Raw genomic sequence first — 17,812 nt, 5'->3', positions numbered from 1 at the left:
CCTTTTGGCTTCAAAGTTTTAGTTGTAGACTTTTCTTTATTAGAACATGAGAAAGAAAAGGGTAACGTAGTACTTTTGATGCTGATGAATGGCGCTAAAATACAGCAAAGTTGCTGACGCGCCAAAGAGTAAGTATTGATGAAAACAGTAGATTAGTAAAATTTCAATTATAACCTCGTAAAAGGAGAACGTACCTTCATTGGCGCGGGGTTGGTATCTTTTTCTGGTTATTCCCTCCAAGTCCAGCTGAAAATGGTCTCGAGTCTACTCCTAGCAAGTCTTTGAAGCGCCTTCTTAGCTCCGGCGACTACCATTTCCGTTAGACTCTGAAGATGTTTAGTGGCTCCGGCAGCCACAAGTCTTTTGCTACAACCATCGCTTCCCCCCCTAACACGGCGGTCACCACCATCAATGGGTACTTTTTAGAAACAGCTTCATTCTTCGGATCCAACATCTGCACTAATCTCATCACACTCTTCTCATCTCTAACCAGCTTCTTCCTGTTTGATCGGACGGTCAATAGCGAAACAATTGCTTGCACCGCCGCGTCTTGTAAACCCACCGGCTTTGGAGATTCCGTTAACTTTACCAAAGACACATGCAACTAGAGATGGCCCGCTTGTTTCCATAACTAATTGACAATTTTGACAACAAAGAAGCTGAAATCTGTTGTAAAATCATGTTCCCGTGCTTGATAAATTCACCTAATTGGATAATGAAGACTGTTGAGGATGATAACATCCTGGAAATGGAATCTGTAACCGAAAGTGAACTGATTGTACGGATAACATGCTCGATTGTATCTGAACTTAATGAATCTTGAATGAAATGCATTAATATCGGCAATCCTTTTTCTTGTATAATCAGAGCGCGAAAATATTCACCTGAGGAAGCAAGGATTGAAAGGAAATTGGCTGCCTTTTCTTGTGCGGCGGTGGAACCCGAGACCAATAACTGGAGTATAACAGGAACCGCGCCTTCTTCACCAAGCCCTATTCGAATATCTTCCACGGAAGACAAGTTTCGAAGAGCGCCAACCTCGTGGATTTGGGTTGGTTGGGAACCAGATCGACAGACTTCTATCAAGACGGATACACCGCCGTAAGCTGAAATCGCCCAGGCGTTTTCAGGATCGGTGGTGATAGCTTCAACAGCAATGGCGGCCTTTTCTTTTAAAGGAATGGAACCTGTTTCGAGTATTCTTAACAAAGGTCCTAATTCACCTTCTTCGAAAATGATTTTTCTCGAATCTTCGCTTGAAGAAGCCAGAATCGACACTGCTAAAACAGCTTCTTCTCGAATCAAAGGTTGACTTTAACTTCGAGAAGACTTATCAAATATCCAAAATTTCCTTCTTTAGCAACCACAGCAGTAGATTTCTCGTCCTTGTCGAGAAGCTGGAGAACTGATTCTAAAGCTTTCCTTTTGAACTCGATTCCTCCAATCTGAAGTCGCGTGAAGAGGTCCCTGATGAAAAACACCAAATCATCTTTATCAGAGCCAGGTCCCGGCTGAGACAAAACGATTGCGTTTGATTGGTGAAGAACGCCAGATCTGAGAAGCAAATCGAGGTCATGGAGATGGCTAGAGAGAGAAGACGAAGCCATGTCGAGGTCGCTTTGCATGAGGAGTTTCCCACCAGCGAAGGAAGAGAGAGTACATTGATCGGAGAGAGGTTTCAAACGCTGGAGTGGAGAGAAGCGAAGGAAAAAGAGTGTGAAGCAAAGAGTTTTCATTCCAGTGAGGAGATTCTGAGATAGAGGAAAGGGATGATTGGAGAGTGCAAAGTTTTAATCGGACTACTTGCCATCGTCCGACGAAAGATCGGATTGTGAGAGAAGAAAGTAGTAGGATAGAGAGAACACCTGTAATCAAGTCGACAAGTGTTTGCGGTGGTTGAGTTTCAGATTGTTCTGACGACGGCGGCGTTTGCTGTGGCTCTGATGTAGGCATTTGCGGGTGAAGACCGAATTAAGGATGAAATTGAAAAAAATGAAAAGATGGGGGTTTGCTTGGAAGGAAAGGAAATAGAGAGAGAGAAACACACGGCAGACAGAGAAGGGGTGGGGGGAAAGGAGAAAGTGGAAAGGAAAAGGGGAAGGGTTTTCTACTTTTCTCGTGGGCGAGAAAAGCGTTGAATGGGAGTAAATTTTGTACTTTTTGAAGAAAAAGATGCAGCCAGCTGGATTGCATTGATGAAACAGAGTCGGTGAAACTGTAAATTCAAGCCTCGAAAGCAACGATACAATCAATAGAGGGGCTCATACTCTGTACTTGAGAAGGTAAAAACGCAGGAATTACATGACGTTTTATATATTATTGGGTGTAATTATTAATTCCGTACCTCTGTTTTATAAAAATTGAAATCTCAACCAAACTATTTTAATTTATCATAATTCGGTCTTTTACTGTACAAAATTGAAAAACTAGTTGATGTTATTATACCTTATTATTAAATTGCTAGACTTTATGACTTATTAATATATTTTGTATCTATCGTGTTTGTTTTATAGTCTATGCTTGGATTTTGTAGATGTTCTTCTTTAAAATAGATATAGTTATGGAGCGGATCTAGTTGAATTTTTTATCACTCTAAAAAAATTACGTCTTAGCATTCACTTTAAACTTGACTCGAGATTTGAAACTAAATAAATTTATAATTCGATTCGACCTTTCTATTTTCTTTTCCCTTTCTTAAACGCGAAGCAAAATAATTCATCACTTAAATTGTTTTCCTTAATTTTAATTTATTTAATATTTTATTTCAATTATAATGTTATATATTTTATCTTCTAAATGTAGGAAAATATTAAATACATTCAAATTAAGAAAAAGAAAAAATCCTTCAATCAAATAGTGACATATGTAACAATTTGAATGAAAAAATAAATTTATTAAACAAATTATAATTAAATTATTTTAAATGTTATATCAGTTCCTCCGTAAAATATTAATAACAAATAGCTTGATTGATAATACTTCGATAGTTAAATGATTTTATTGAAAAAATTAAAAGATTGTTGAAAATGAAATTTATTTATAGAGATCATGGTTGTAATTTACGCAAAAGGGAAGGTGAACTGCGTGCGTAAGCTAGAAAGTCGCGGTACGTTGATGGTTAGGAATTCGTTTTACACGTTGGAATTTTAAATCTGTTTTTTAGACGACTGTTGACTTGTAGCAATAAAATTTGAGTTTGACTATTAAATTAATTTAATTTTTGCAATTATAGCTTAACTGTTTATTTTTAGGATAAACTATACTATAGACCATCCAACTATATACCCTTTTCATTTTGGCCCCTATTTTTGAATTCTTATCAATTAGGCCACCCAACTATTTAAATATATTTAATCAAGTCACTTGCCGTTAACATTTGATCACTGTTACTTATATATTATCTCAATTTGGTCCTAGATCAAGTCAATTAAAATAGATTTAATATTCGAATCAAATCATGCCACGTGTCCGCTAATACCAAATATAATGACATGTGCCGCCACCCGATTTGAGGATTTAATTTATTTTAATTTAATATATTTATTTTTCACAATCAAAGGGTAACATGTGTCACCTTTGGTGAGTGGTAAAGGGAGCACAAGGGATTTAAACCAACATTCAGGGAGAAGGGAGAAACCTAACCACTGGGACAAGTTCATTTTTTTAAAAAAGAAGACTACATATTATATATATCTTGTTTTCTAATATAATCTTAAATTCTTAACTATAAAATATTTTTATCTTAACTTAAATATTTAAATTTTATTCTTATAATATTTTAAAATATATATTCAATAAATTAAGAAAAAAATAATAAAATATATATTTTTATAGTTAAGAATTTAAACATATATTTTAAATATATATTATTAACTTAAATAATAAACTTGGCCTACTTTAAACCAAAAAATATATATTCTGTAAATTAAGAAAATAATAATAAAATATGTATTTTTATAGTTAAGAATTTAAATATTTTAAATATACATTCTCAACTTAAACAATAAACTTGGCCTACTTTAAACCAAAAAATATATATTGGATAAAATAAGAAAAAAAGAATAAAATATATATTTTTATAGTTAAGAATTTAAATATTTTAAATATATATTCTTATCTCAAATAATAAATTTGGCCTACTTTAAACCAATATATATATATACATATTCGATAAATTAAGAAAAAAATAATAAAATATATATTTTTTATAATTAAGAATTTAAAATTAAACTAGAAAACAAGATATATACAATATGTAGTATTCTTTAAAAAAAAGATGAACTTGGCCTAGTGGTTAGACTTCTCCCTTCTCCCTTAATGGTTGCTGGTTTGAATCCCTTATGCTCCTTTACCACTCTTAAATTTCTTTCCACTAGAGATTGGTGGAAACTAAATATATTAAATTAAAATAAATTATATTCTCCAATCAGGTTGCAACATGTGTCATGATATTTAGTATTAGTAACACATGACATTATCTGATTTGAAGATTAAATTTATTTTAATTTACTTAATTTAGGACCAAATTAAGATAATATATAAGTAATAGTGACCAAATATGTAATTATACCAATTTTATTTACTGTCAGTCTGTCATATCAGCACTTCTGTTAAATATTAACGGCAAGTGGCATTGTTGACAAGAATTCCAAAATGGTGGTCAAAATGAAAAGAGACTATAGTTGAGTGGTCTCTGGTATAGTTTACCCTTCTTTTTATTATATCATTAAAATTTTATTAAAGACTTTATGTTCAAATTGACATCTATATTTGACTTTACAATTCCAATTAGTCAAAATAAATTATTTATTATAAATATTAAATTTTATCAAAATTTTATATTCAAATATTAAAGTAATCGGTCAATATTAATTATTTAATTAAATAAGAAATATATATCAAATTCTACAATAAAAATCAATTTTAAGTACCAAAATATAATTACCTTATTAATACCACTATAAGTTTAAGAATCAAACTTTGAGGAGGCTAGGGGGATCAATTTGGCAAGTGCATAATGGCGAAGTCAGTGAAGATTTTTATAATCTTCTTTTTATGGGAAGAAATATGAATTAAGATTTTTTTTCAATAATATTTCTTTGTATTTTATTTGAATGGTGGGTAAAAATGAAACAAGTTTTTTCATGGCACTAGATTAACATTTTAAGTTAAAAGGCCTAAACAAAAAATAGGTACACAAACTATAACTATGTATTTTTTTTCCCGTTTTAAGTACTTCAATTATTTTTTGGTCAAATTAAGTTCTTAAATTATCACATGCAATCACTTTAAGTACCTAAACTAATTTTTGTTCAAAATAAGTCTTTATACTAGGACTCTTTTTTATTTTAAATCCTTGGACTATTCTTTTGATCAAAACAAATATCTAATTTTGTGTGATGTGTTAATATCTTATTGGTCAAAAATATTCTAACTGAAAAAATGATAAGACTTAAAATATTTAAATATAATATTTTAAAGACTTAGTTTGGTGAAAAAATAGTTTAAATATTTAACGAAGAGTGCCTATTTTTACTTTAAGCCTAAGTTAAACGACAAACTCAAAATTAGCAGAAAATTTTGAACTATTAACTGTGGAAGTATGACTTTGATTTTGATGGGTTATAAGTTCCGCAGAGATGAAGGTGGAACTTGGAATATGAATTGTGTAGGATCAAAATTGTAATACCTCAAATTTTGGTTAGTGATCAAAAGGTAAATTTTGAAAGTATAGTGAATAAAGGGGAAAGTTAGAAAATTTTAGGGACCAAAAAGGTAATTTTTAAAAGTTAAGTATTTTGATCCCATAAATAAATAGTTAAAACTCAAGAATGACATTTTTATGGGAATCATAATTTTGATCCAGAATTTTTGTTAAAAGCTATAAAGCAGTAAAGTCCAAAAGAAAATCGGATAATCGGATCTAACTGGAATTTTATGAAAATTTGAATAATGATAGATAAAGGTTAGAAATATTATTTCCAAATTTTATAACAATGAATTTTATTGTGGATTAGTGGAATTGAAGTCGATTTTACATATTTAGCTGAAATTGGGCAATTTAGTGACTAAATTGCAATTTTTGAAAATTTGCAAGGGAAAAGGTAGAAAGTGAATTTTTATTTGTTCATATTTGACTTTGGAATATCAAAAGGGATGATAATGCAATGGAAAGTTGAAATTATCATGTTTCATTAAGGGTAAAATGATAGTTCATATTAAATGAATTTTAAATTTATTTATATTAGATTAAGCCAAGTATATTATGCTTTAATTGAAGAAAAATCAGAAATTTTCAGTTTCTTCCAGCCCCAAATGTGAACCACCATGGCTATTAAGGTAAGAATTTTCAAGTTCATTTTTAAGCTTATTCGATTGATTATTGGATTAAGCTATTAGATAGAGAATTAATTCCCTTGAAATTCTCTATCATTTGATATAATTATTACATGGAGATCATGCTTATATGATGAGTTTGGAAATTAAGGTTTATGTAGGATTTGTTATTTTGAGGATTTGATGAAAGATTTTTATATTTTGGATATTGAAGATTAATTCTAAAGCTTGTATGATGATTAAAGCTACTTGAAATTAGGTGAAATCCATTTGGTCATGACCTAGGGTTTTGAGAAAATTGTGATTTGGTCAAATTATGTAAGGAATTTGATTGTAAAAGCCTTGAAATGTTGTTTAAAGGTGGAATCCATTCTTGAATCAAGTGAAAATAAGAACCCTAACCACTATGATATTCGACCCTAAGGAATTAATTGGGGGAAATTGTGAAAAAAATCCCTAGGCTTAGAAATGATGTTTGAAAGGTTCTACAAGCTTTAGAAAGTTACTTGGGCCATTTTGTAATTTTATAAAAGTTGGGGAACCTATTCGATAATTATGGAAAATTATGGGGTTTATGTGAAAATGTTAGAAAGATGATGTACTATGTTGGAATTGAAAGTTAGAATATTGAATTTGATGTTAGAATATTGAATTTGATGTTAGAATGTGAAATTTGACTATTTTGGAAAGTTGGCAAAGTTTCAGTACTAAATGACAAATATTGAGAAAGTTAGTAACTTAAGTGGTAATAGTGGAGTTGTTGAGGTATTGGGCTGAAAATTAGATGCTGGAAATTTAATTAAGTTGTTTAAAACTTGAATTGAAGCTAAAATGCAAAAGACTATTTGGAATAAAATGAAAAGTTGATATGAATTCTAAAAGAATTCATAAATGGTAGTTAAAATGGAAAGTTGAAGAATGTTATGTGGAGTTTTGGTGAATTTGGATAAAAAGGGATTTATTGTTCAATTTGAAGTATTAAGGTCAACATTGATGATGTGATATGAAATTCGTATAGAATGAACATCGAATGGTTTTTAGGAATTTATTTTCTATTGTATACCTATGTTAGTAAGATTCTAACATCTGGTTTGAAATGTATATGTTTTGCAAATGGTGTTCATTTAGATTATGATTGAAATCAAGATCAAGCAATGTTAAAGCTAAGGAGAAGCTTAAGGACGTAATATGAAGTGTTAGTAAGGTTTACAAGCTAAGGACACTAGGTGAGTGCAAATTTAATTTGTCTTTATGTTATCAAGCAAACATTGACTTGCGATGAGCCAGTAACAGAGTTTCTATGGTAAGAAGTGACTTCAAATGTTGCACGACTTTGTGATTTATGTATATATGTGCATTTGGTAAGCAAATAGAATTAGTGAACAAGTTGAAAATGCAAATTGGTGAAATCTACCTAGATTTGTGATCAGAACAGTAAGTTTAAAAAATCACCATAAATTCTAAAGAAATGACTAGAGGATGATTTTTGTACCGTTGGATTTTTATATGAGACTATTTTTTTCTAAAACAAACAGCTATTGATTTGAATAAGTATACAAAAATATATGAATTTTTAATCGAGGATAGGTCAGAAAACAGGGCAGCATATTCTGCTTAAAACATCTTCTATAAGTTAACTTTGAAAATTCACTATAAAGTTTACTAATTGAAATAGAAGAAGTGCCTTATATGGTTAGATTTTTAATCGATTCTAGTTTCTAGTGGTATAAGCGGAATAATGCTTAAGTTTGTAGATTAATACAAAATAATATTTCTTTGCAAGTAGTGCATACTGTCGGCATATAAAACTTGTCATAAATTATGTTTTCATGTTACTCCTATGTTATAGGTTATTATAAATGCTCGAAATAAGTAAACTTTATTACAATTTGTATGAAAGTTATGATATTTATTACATGATGAATATGATGTTTATATGTTAAAGAAAGATAATTGACGATGATTATGATATATAAATGTTATGTGGAAATGAAATGTTTAGGGTATGAACTACCCATTATGTTATGATATGAAGAGTTGGATATGTTCATATATTGATATCTTTGATAACTGAATAATATATAATAATTAATGAAAAACCCATGGTATGTTGCATTGAGAGTCATAGGTACATTTGGCATGCCATTAAGTTGAGTACTTTCCAGTTAAGTTATGGTACATTTGTGTACATTATGATCTGCACCGTTGGTTCTTATGTTATGTTGAAAATATTTTGATGTTTCGATATAACAAATTAAGTTGTTAATTATTTTTAAGATTTTTAATTATTCGAATATGAAAATTATTACTCCAAGTTTTCGAAAGTCTATTTCAATCCTTACTCAAGTGTAAAATTAAGTTTCAATCTTAAAATATTTTTAAAACAATTTTTACAAAGTATTTCGATCCATATTCGAGCCAAAAATAAGAATTATTTAGTATGGTATCGATACCCCTATAGGGTACCGATACCCCTGTGAACACTTTAGTTCCGAGAAATAACAGAATGCTCGAATGGTACCGATACCCCCATAGGTATCGATACCCCCATGCAATGGTATAACGATCGAAATATTTAAATTTTACACTACAGGTACCGATACCCTATGAAGGGGTACCGATACCCCCCACGCTCCAAGCTGTTTTATTAATTTTTTTCACACTTAAACGGCTCCATTGACTCCACTAATCATTCCCAACGTTCAGAATCAATTGAGGGAGTATTTAAACAAGTTCTGAAGCCTTTGATCAACAAGAAATCATAGAGAAACAAGAGAGAAAGCATCAAACACCAAGTTTGTGCGATTCAAGCCAAATTTCCTTTCAATATTCATTTTGCTTTCAAGAACACCATTTGTGCTCATTTGTAATTATTTTTTAGTGTTCTTTTCTTGTTCTAGAATTATGCAAACATCTTACCTTGTGAGGATTTCCTTGTAAGTTTGCAAATTTGTGTATTTCTCTTTGAAAAAGAGTGTGCTCAAGAATTGGGGTATAATTTTTAAGGGAATCGTAAGGTTACTCTTTGTCCTCAAAATAAAGAATAAATTAGTGAATTTGTTGGAAAATCCTTAGTGTGGATAGCTAAGGTAGTGGACGTAGACTTTTGTTGAGAAATTCGAACCACTCTAAATCGCTGTGCAATTACTTTCAATTTTCTACAAAAGTTTCCACCAAATTTTTAATTGCCAATTCACCCCCTCTTAGCCGATTCCATCGATCGATTAACTCAACAATTGGTATCAGAGCCTCACTCATTTGAAGGTTTAATCGCCTCTTGAGTCGATTCGGGAAGAGTTACATCGATAATCAAGTCATTAATGGCCTACACTTCAAACGTCGACTCCGGTCTTGATTCGATGCCCGTCAACAAGCTTTTTTTCTTAAATGGAGCTAACTATGCCTATTGGACGAATATGATGATGTATTTTATTCAAGCAAGTGACATGGGAGCATGGAATGTTGTAGAAGACGAATATATCAAACCTCTCACTCATCCAAGATTGTGGAGTGAAGGAGAGACAAGAATGTTCCAGCTCAACTCCAAAGCCATCCATATCATATTTTTTACTCTTGGACCAGATGAATATGAGAGAGTTTCATCTTGTACAATCGCCAAAGAAATATGGGATAAACTACAAGTAACTCATGAAGGAACTGATGAGGTAAAAGAATATAAAATTAGTCTTCTAACACATAGCTATGAAAATTTCAGGATGAAACCAAATGAAGATATCAAAGCTATGACGGATAGATTCTCAACAATTGTCAATGGTCTCAAATCATATGGAGAGATTATTCCAAACGAAAAGCTTGTGAGGAAGTTAGTTTACTCACTTCCAAAATCGTGGCAATCTAAGAAGACGACAATTATCAAGGCTAAGAACCTAAAGTCCTTAACTCTTAAAGAGCTAATCGGTTCCCTCCTAACTCATGAAATGATGCTTGAAGATGAGGTGGACCTCGATAAGATTGACGAGATACCAAAGAAGAAGGAGAAGAAAAAAACATTGGAGTTGCTCTCAAATCCACAAAAGATAAGAGTGATTCGGATGAAGATGACGAGGAAATGACATTGTTTGCTAAACGGTTCAGAAAAATGATGAGACCTTACCGAGGAAGAAAATTCAAACGAAATGAAGGCCTCAAAAATAAACCAAAAGAGAAAGACCCAATAATTTGCTATGAATGCAAAAAGCCGAGGTATGTCAAATATGATTGCCTACAATTAAAGAGAAAGGGTCAATCAAAGAATAAACACAAGGCTCATGTGGCTATATGGAGAAATAAAGAAGGTTTTGATGAAGAGGAACAAAAAGTAACAAACTTGTGGTTGATGGCATTCGGGGAAGATTCTAAGGTAACCTCTAACTCATTTGATTTAGATGATTTATCTTATGATGAGTTATTAGAGGAATATAATGGGTTGGCTTCGAATTATGAGAAATTGTTTTTAAAATATAAAAATGATATTTTAAAATTGAAAATTGAAAATAAACTCATATCCAAAACCAACAACGATCTTGAAAATAAAATCAAAGATTTGCAAATCAAATTAGAAGAGTTTGAAAAGAAAAATTCGATTTGCAAAATTTACTTTCAAAGGTCAATGATGATCATCAAAAGAAAATTGAAGACCTTAAAGCTTCTTTTGATAAAGTTGGAACAAAACATTTTGAAATTGGAGAAAATTCAAAATCCAACTTTGTTAGAAAAAGTTTTAAAAACTACAATCATAGAGGTCCCCGAAAAACCTCTAATGGAAAAATCGTTAGAAGTATATGGGTTCCTAAAGGACTTGTTACTACTAAAGATAAGGATATCCTACACAAATGGATACCTAAGGGGACTAGGAATTTGAAAACTAATGAATATGGACCCAAAAGAATTTGGGTACCAAAAATTAGAAATTAATCTATGTTTGTAGGAAAAGGAGCATTGCTACAAGGCACATCGAAGGTATAAGTACCATAGGTAATACCTCTTCCATACAAATTAAAAATGTTTTATATGTGAATGGATTAAAGCATAATCTCTTGAGTATTAGTCAATTATGTGATAAGGGATTCAATGTCATGTTTGAAACTAATGGTTGTAAAGTCATTGACATTGCATTTAATCGGATTATGCTTGTTGGTCATAGAATAGGAAATATTTACATGGTGCATTTAGATTCTATAGATATGACTAATTTATGCCTAGTTGCTAAGGATGAGCATGATAGTTGGTTATGACATAGGAGACTAGGACATGCTAGTATGAGTATTTTGCAATGGCTAATTCAAGGAGACTTAGTAAGAGGGTTGCCTAAACTAAAATTTAATAATAATAAAATCTGTGATGCTTGTGCTAAAGGAAAACAAAACCGAGTTTCTTTTAAATCCATTAATGATGTATCAACTAGTAGAGTATTACAATTTACCCACTTAGATCTTTTTGGGCCATCTAAAACTACTAGCTTGGGTGGAAAACAATATGCATTTGTTTTGGTAGATGACTATTCTAGATATACTTAGGTTCTATTCTTAAGTACTAAAGATGAAGCATTAGAAAAATTCATCACGTTTTCAAAAGTAATCCAAAATGAAAAAGGTTACTCTATAACTAGTGTTAGTAGTGATCATGGAACTGAATTTGAAAATCTTGGATTTACTGACTTTTGTAATTCAAATGGTATTAGCCATAATTTTTTAGCACCTAGAACCCCTCAACAAAATGGAGTTAATGAGAGGAAAAATCGAACTTTAGAAGAAATGGCTAGAACCATGCTTTGTGAAAACAATTTGCCAAAATATTTTTGGGCGGAAGCCACAAATACCTCTTGTTATGTTATTAATCGAGTAATGATTAGGCCTATTTCGAAGAAAACTCCATATGAACTTTTTAAAAATAAAAGGCCTAACATTAGTTATTTTTATCATTTTGGATATAAATGTTTTGTTTTAAACAACGGTAAAGACAATATTGGCGAATTTGATGCTAAAAGTGATGAAGGAATTTTTCTAGGTTATTCCTTAAATTCTAAAGCTTATCGAGTATTTAATAAAAGAACTTTAGTTGTAGAAGAGTCTATACATGTTGTTTTCGATGATAATTTCCTTCCGAGGAAGGATTCTTGTTTGAATGATGATGTAGGTATTATAAATACAAATGACGTTAGATATGACGTTGGAAAACCATCATCAAAGGAAGAAACAAAAGATGAGGAAATTCACGATCCTCTCGAGAATCCAACCATTGAAGAAAGGGAAGTATCTTATCCAAGAGAGTACAACTATGTTAAGGATGGTGAGATTATAGGTGATCCATCCAAAGGGGTAACAACTCGATCCTCTCTTAGAAATATTTGCAATTATGTTGCATTTATCTCATGCATAAAGCCTAAGAATATTAAAGAAGCATTAAATGATGAACATTGGATTATGGCTATGCAAGAAGAGTTAAATCAATTTGAGAGGAGTAAAGTATGGACATTAGTTGAAAGACCTAGTAATAAGTCTACTGTAGGTACTTGATGGGTATTTAGAAACAAGCTTGATGAGAGTGGTAATATAGTGAGAAACAAGGCTAGACTTGTTACTCAAGGGTATACTCAAGAAGAGGGCATAGACTATGATGAAACATACGCTCCCGTAGCTAGGATAGAAGCAATTAGAATGTTATTATCATTTGCATGTTTTCATGAATTTAAATTATATCAAATGGATGTTAAAAGGCATTTTTAAATGGTTTTATAAAAGAAGAAGTGTATGTGGAACAGCCTCCAGGTTTTAAAGATTTAAAATTTCCAAATCATGTTCTTAAATTGACAAAAGCGCTTTATGGTTTAAAAAAAGCTCCTAGAGCTTGATATGAAAGATTGTCAAATTTTTTAATCGAAAAAGGTTTTTCAAAAGGGAAGGTTGACACTACATTGTTTTTAAAGCATAAAGGTAAAGATTTATTAGTAGTTCAAATTTATGTTGATGATATAATATTTGGTTCTACTAATGATGTTCTTTGCCAAGAATTTTCTAAGCTAATGCAAAGTGAATTCGAGATGAGCATGATGAGGGAGTTCTCATTTTTCTTGGGACTCCAAATCAAGCAAAGAAAAGATGGCATCTTCATCAATCAAGCTAAGTACGTCAAAGACATGCTCAATAAGTTTGGACTGGAAAATGAGAAATCTCATGACACTCCAATGAGCTCATCAACAAAGCTTGACATAGATGAATGAGGTAAATGTGTGGATGTTAAATTATATAGGTCAATGATTGGCTCTTTGCTTTATCTAACTGCAAGTAGACTGGACATTATGTTTAGTGTTTGCTTATGTGATAGATTTCAATCATGCCCTAAGGAATCACATTTACTTGCTGTTAAGAGAATCTTTAGATACCTTAAGGACACTCCTAGTTTAGGACTTTGGTATCCTAGAGACTCTAGCTTTAGCTTGCATGCCTTTTCTGATGCGGATTATGGAGGACGTAAAATAGATAGGAAAAGCACCTCCGATACTTGCCAATTCCTTAGAAATATGCTGATTTCTTGGTTTTCAAAGAAACAAAATTATGTTGCATTATCTACCACTGAAGCAGAATACATTTCAGCTGGTAGTTATTGTGCACAAGTCTTATGGAAGAAACAACAACTTTTTGATTATGGAATTGAAGTAGGTATCATTCCTATCAAGTGTGACAATACTAGTGTTATTTGTCTCACTAAAAATCCCATCCAACACTCTAGAACTAAAAACATTGAAATAAGACATCACTTCATTAGATACCATGTCGCTAAGGAAGATGTAGTTCTAGAATTTGTTGATACTTTGCACCAATTAGCGGATATCTTTACAAAACCTTTAGACAAATAAAGATTTTGGACACTTACGAGAGAATTAGGTTTAACTGACCTATCTTCACTTAGTGTTTAAAATAATTTTTCGCACTTTTAAGAATAAATGAAAGATGCTTATAATAATAATTTTTGATTGCATTCTTTGATATTAGTTAGAGGGAGTTTATGTTCTTTGGTGTAAATTAAATTTATGTTCAAATGTAGCTTAAGGACTAATTTGATTAATTGAACATGATTAATTTTTAATATATGAGGTTCCAATATCACTAGAGCTAATTAATTTAGCATTTTGAGTGTTTAAAACAGATTTTTGACATTTTTGTGCATAAAGTATCAATACCCCTAAGACTGGTATCGATACCCCCTTTGAATATGTATCGATACCTCTGCAATAGGTATCGATACCATCATTGAATGGGTATCGATACCCCCCTAATGGTACTGATACCCTACACGGGATATGTTAAAAACTCTCTAAAAACCTCATTCTTTCAAACCCTCTCCTCTCCAGTTTTGTTGCCGTGCTCTATCTTTTTCTCCCTAAATCACTACATTGCTTCAAAACATCAAATTTTAGTCGGAATTCAGTTGCATATCAACTCCCAATCCTGCCTCAATCATTAATTTGTGCAAACAACATCAAATTCCACTCAATCCGAAATTTTTAAGGTATTTTTTCCCCAAAAACCTCTATTTTATCATATTTTGAGCTTAGGACTAGTTTAGATTAGTTCTAGGTTAAAATAATTATCGGGAATTGATCATATGTTATTTATAAACTAGATTCTACAACTAATTTCATCAAAAACACAATATTTTTCAAAAAATTTCAAAAATTTCGAAATATAAAACTTTTTATTATTTTCGAAAATCATGGGTTTAATTGATGTTTTAGATTCAATTATGTTGTTTTCATGAAAATCATACGTATTATGATTCTCAAATGTTATTTTCAAAATAGTTTTCAAAACTTTGCCCATTAGGATTGTTTTAGAGAACCTTGAAATATTCAGGACTCATTTGAGTTTTGGAATATATTGATATAATTGCATATATATATTTTTCAAAAATTGTAGGTTATCCATTCTATTCCGAATTCCTAAGTCATGTCTCACAAACGAACTAGATCATCTTCTAGTCGATCAAACCGACCTCAAAATCGACCTCCAAATCCAAATCCTCCTCAAATTCCTGATTCCCTTATGACTATAGGTAATTCGTGCTTCAATGAACCTGGACGTAGGAAAGATCTCTACTATAGGTATTCTTATTACTTTGAGTCATATAAAATTTGCGAAGAACGCATCCCGTCCCTTCAAGCTATGATAGATATGAACTCACTACAGCAAAATTGATATGTAGCGACGTTTTTAGCGGCGTTTGGAGAGAAAACGCAACAAAAGTTAAACATATAGCAACGTTTACAATCGTAGCGCCACAAATTGATACTTTAGCGGCGTTTGTTGTAAAAACGCTGCAATAGAGTTGACATATAGCGGCGTTTTTACAATAAACGCCGTAATAGAGTGGTAAATTAGTGGCGTTTATACCACAAACGCCGCAATAGATTAACATATAGTGGCGTTTTAGCCAAAACGCCGCAATAGATCGGTAAATTAGAGGTATTTATACCACAAACGCCGCAATAGATTACACATATAGTGGCATTTATTCTTAAAACGCCGCAATAGTTATAATAAATAGTGGCGTTTTTATACAAACGCCGCAATAGTGTTAATCAATAGTGGCGTTTTTACAAAAACGCCGTAATAGTTTTAATCAATAGTGGCGTTTTTTTTAACAAACGCCACAATAATCACTATAGCAAAAGTGTTCTGTAGCGGCATTTTTAGCGGTATTTGGAGAGTAAACGCCACAAGATATTGAAATATAGCGGCGTTTATAATCCAAACGCTGTCAAATTATAATATAGCGGCGTTTCTTCAAAAAATGCCGTAATAGAGTAGTAATTTAGCGGCGTTTTTGGAATAAACGTCGGTATAGAGTTATTTATTGTGGCGTTTTATCAATAAACGCCGTAAAAGAGTAGTCATTTAGCGACGTTTTTGTACAAACGCCGCTATTGAGTATTAATGGTACGGCGTTTTTTGATAAACGCCGCAATATTATTGTATCTAGTGGCGTTTTATGTATAAACGCTGTAATATTATTGAGCCCTAAATCACCTCTAACTTCGAGGCCTGGTAGAAGCAGCAAACAGAGTCCGTTTCTTTCCCTCTCTTTCCCGCTTCCTTTGATTTAGGTTTCTCGCCTTTTGCCTCATGCTCTAGTTCTGTTCTCTCTTCTCAACATGAAGCTCATCAGGTCAGTTTCCATTTCCCTCTTTAATCTCAACTCTTGATTAGCGAAATTTATCTTCCCTTCGTGTGTAACAATTACGTGTAAAAAATTAAAAACAACTTGTTGGATCTCTTTAAAATGGCTTCGGTTTGAAAAACAATGTGCAGGTTTTTTGATGAAGTTGAACAATGAAACGGTGTCGATTGAGTTCAAGAACGGCACCATCACAGGTTCCTTTATTTTCGTTCTTGTCTTTGTTTTTTGCTTCGTTAGGGTTTAATGCTCTTAATATAAACATGGAAAACCATCTTATAATCCATTACCGCTTAATATAGATTTGCTAACCCAAAGATTTGCTAATCATTCCGAATAAAATGATGTAAGAACCCAAAGATCATATGTTCATCTAGTTGTGGTCCTATATCTATAGAGTGGAGATTTGTATATGACAGGTCTCTGTTTCAATAACTCAAATGAGCGAACCACCATATTCAACTTGTACTTGGTTCTCTTGGTGTCAAAAGAGGAAGCTGAAGCTTTTCATATTATTATCCCTAAGGCCCCCAAGATTCCCTCAGATTAGTTGAATTGCCCTTGTCTTTCTTTTAGAATCTTCATGATTGAATCGAAATTAATGAATGGATTCCTAGATTCTCTTATTGAGATCCCTTAGGGCTATTTCAATAGTATGTTAACTCTTAAAAGTTCATTGTTTCATGAATGTGACCTTTTCATCTGGTTTTATTATGCAATTATCACCAAGAGACAGTAAAAAAATAACAAGAACAATGGCATTTGATGAAGTTGAACGACCATTTTCTGATGGGGGTGTTATGAGAAACATGATGATAATTATCCCATAACGAGAACAAGAAGATCAATAATAATTCCAACTTTTTATGTAGATTATATGAACAAAACAGACAAAAATATCTCATGTATCAAGGACAGGGAAGGGGCATTATTCTTTTGGGTTCTCTCTTCTCCATAAAAGTTAGGCCTAGGATCATATACACCCAACACACTAGGGAGACAAAACAAGAAAAAAACTTGGATATTTCCCCCCTTGAGATCCAAAAACATGATCCAATCCTCTTTACCAATCACATTCTGGATAACATCGATGCCTATCCTTGTCTTGGTTTCGTCCGCCTGATTGCCTATAACTTCCCCTTCAGGCCACAAATTCCAACTCCCCCTCACTTCAAATCGACAACGACAACCTTCTAAGCTACCCATGGTTACTTCATGGGTTCGATTTCGCCTCTGTTATTGCCTTCTGACGCAGCCGAAAACCCTTTTGCCAATTATCGCATCTACACTTCTTAAAACCAAC

General features: G+C 32.2%; 1 pseudogene; it reads right to left on the bottom strand.

Annotated features, from left to right (window-relative positions):
* Positions 1-218: 218 nt before the first annotated feature.
* LOC120146424 lies at positions 219-2,028 on the bottom strand (annotated as a pseudogene).
* Positions 2,029-17,812: the final 15,784 nt, after the last annotated feature.

Source organism: Hibiscus syriacus, unplaced genomic scaffold (genome assembly GCF_006381635.1).
Source record: "Hibiscus syriacus cultivar Baekdansim isolate YM2019G1 unplaced genomic scaffold, ASM638163v2 tig00110926_pilon, whole genome shotgun sequence".
Taxonomy (NCBI): Eukaryota; Viridiplantae; Streptophyta; class Magnoliopsida; order Malvales; family Malvaceae; genus Hibiscus; species Hibiscus syriacus.
The sequence above is the reverse complement of the archived record's forward strand: the minus strand, read 5'-3'. Positions and strand labels throughout refer to the sequence as shown.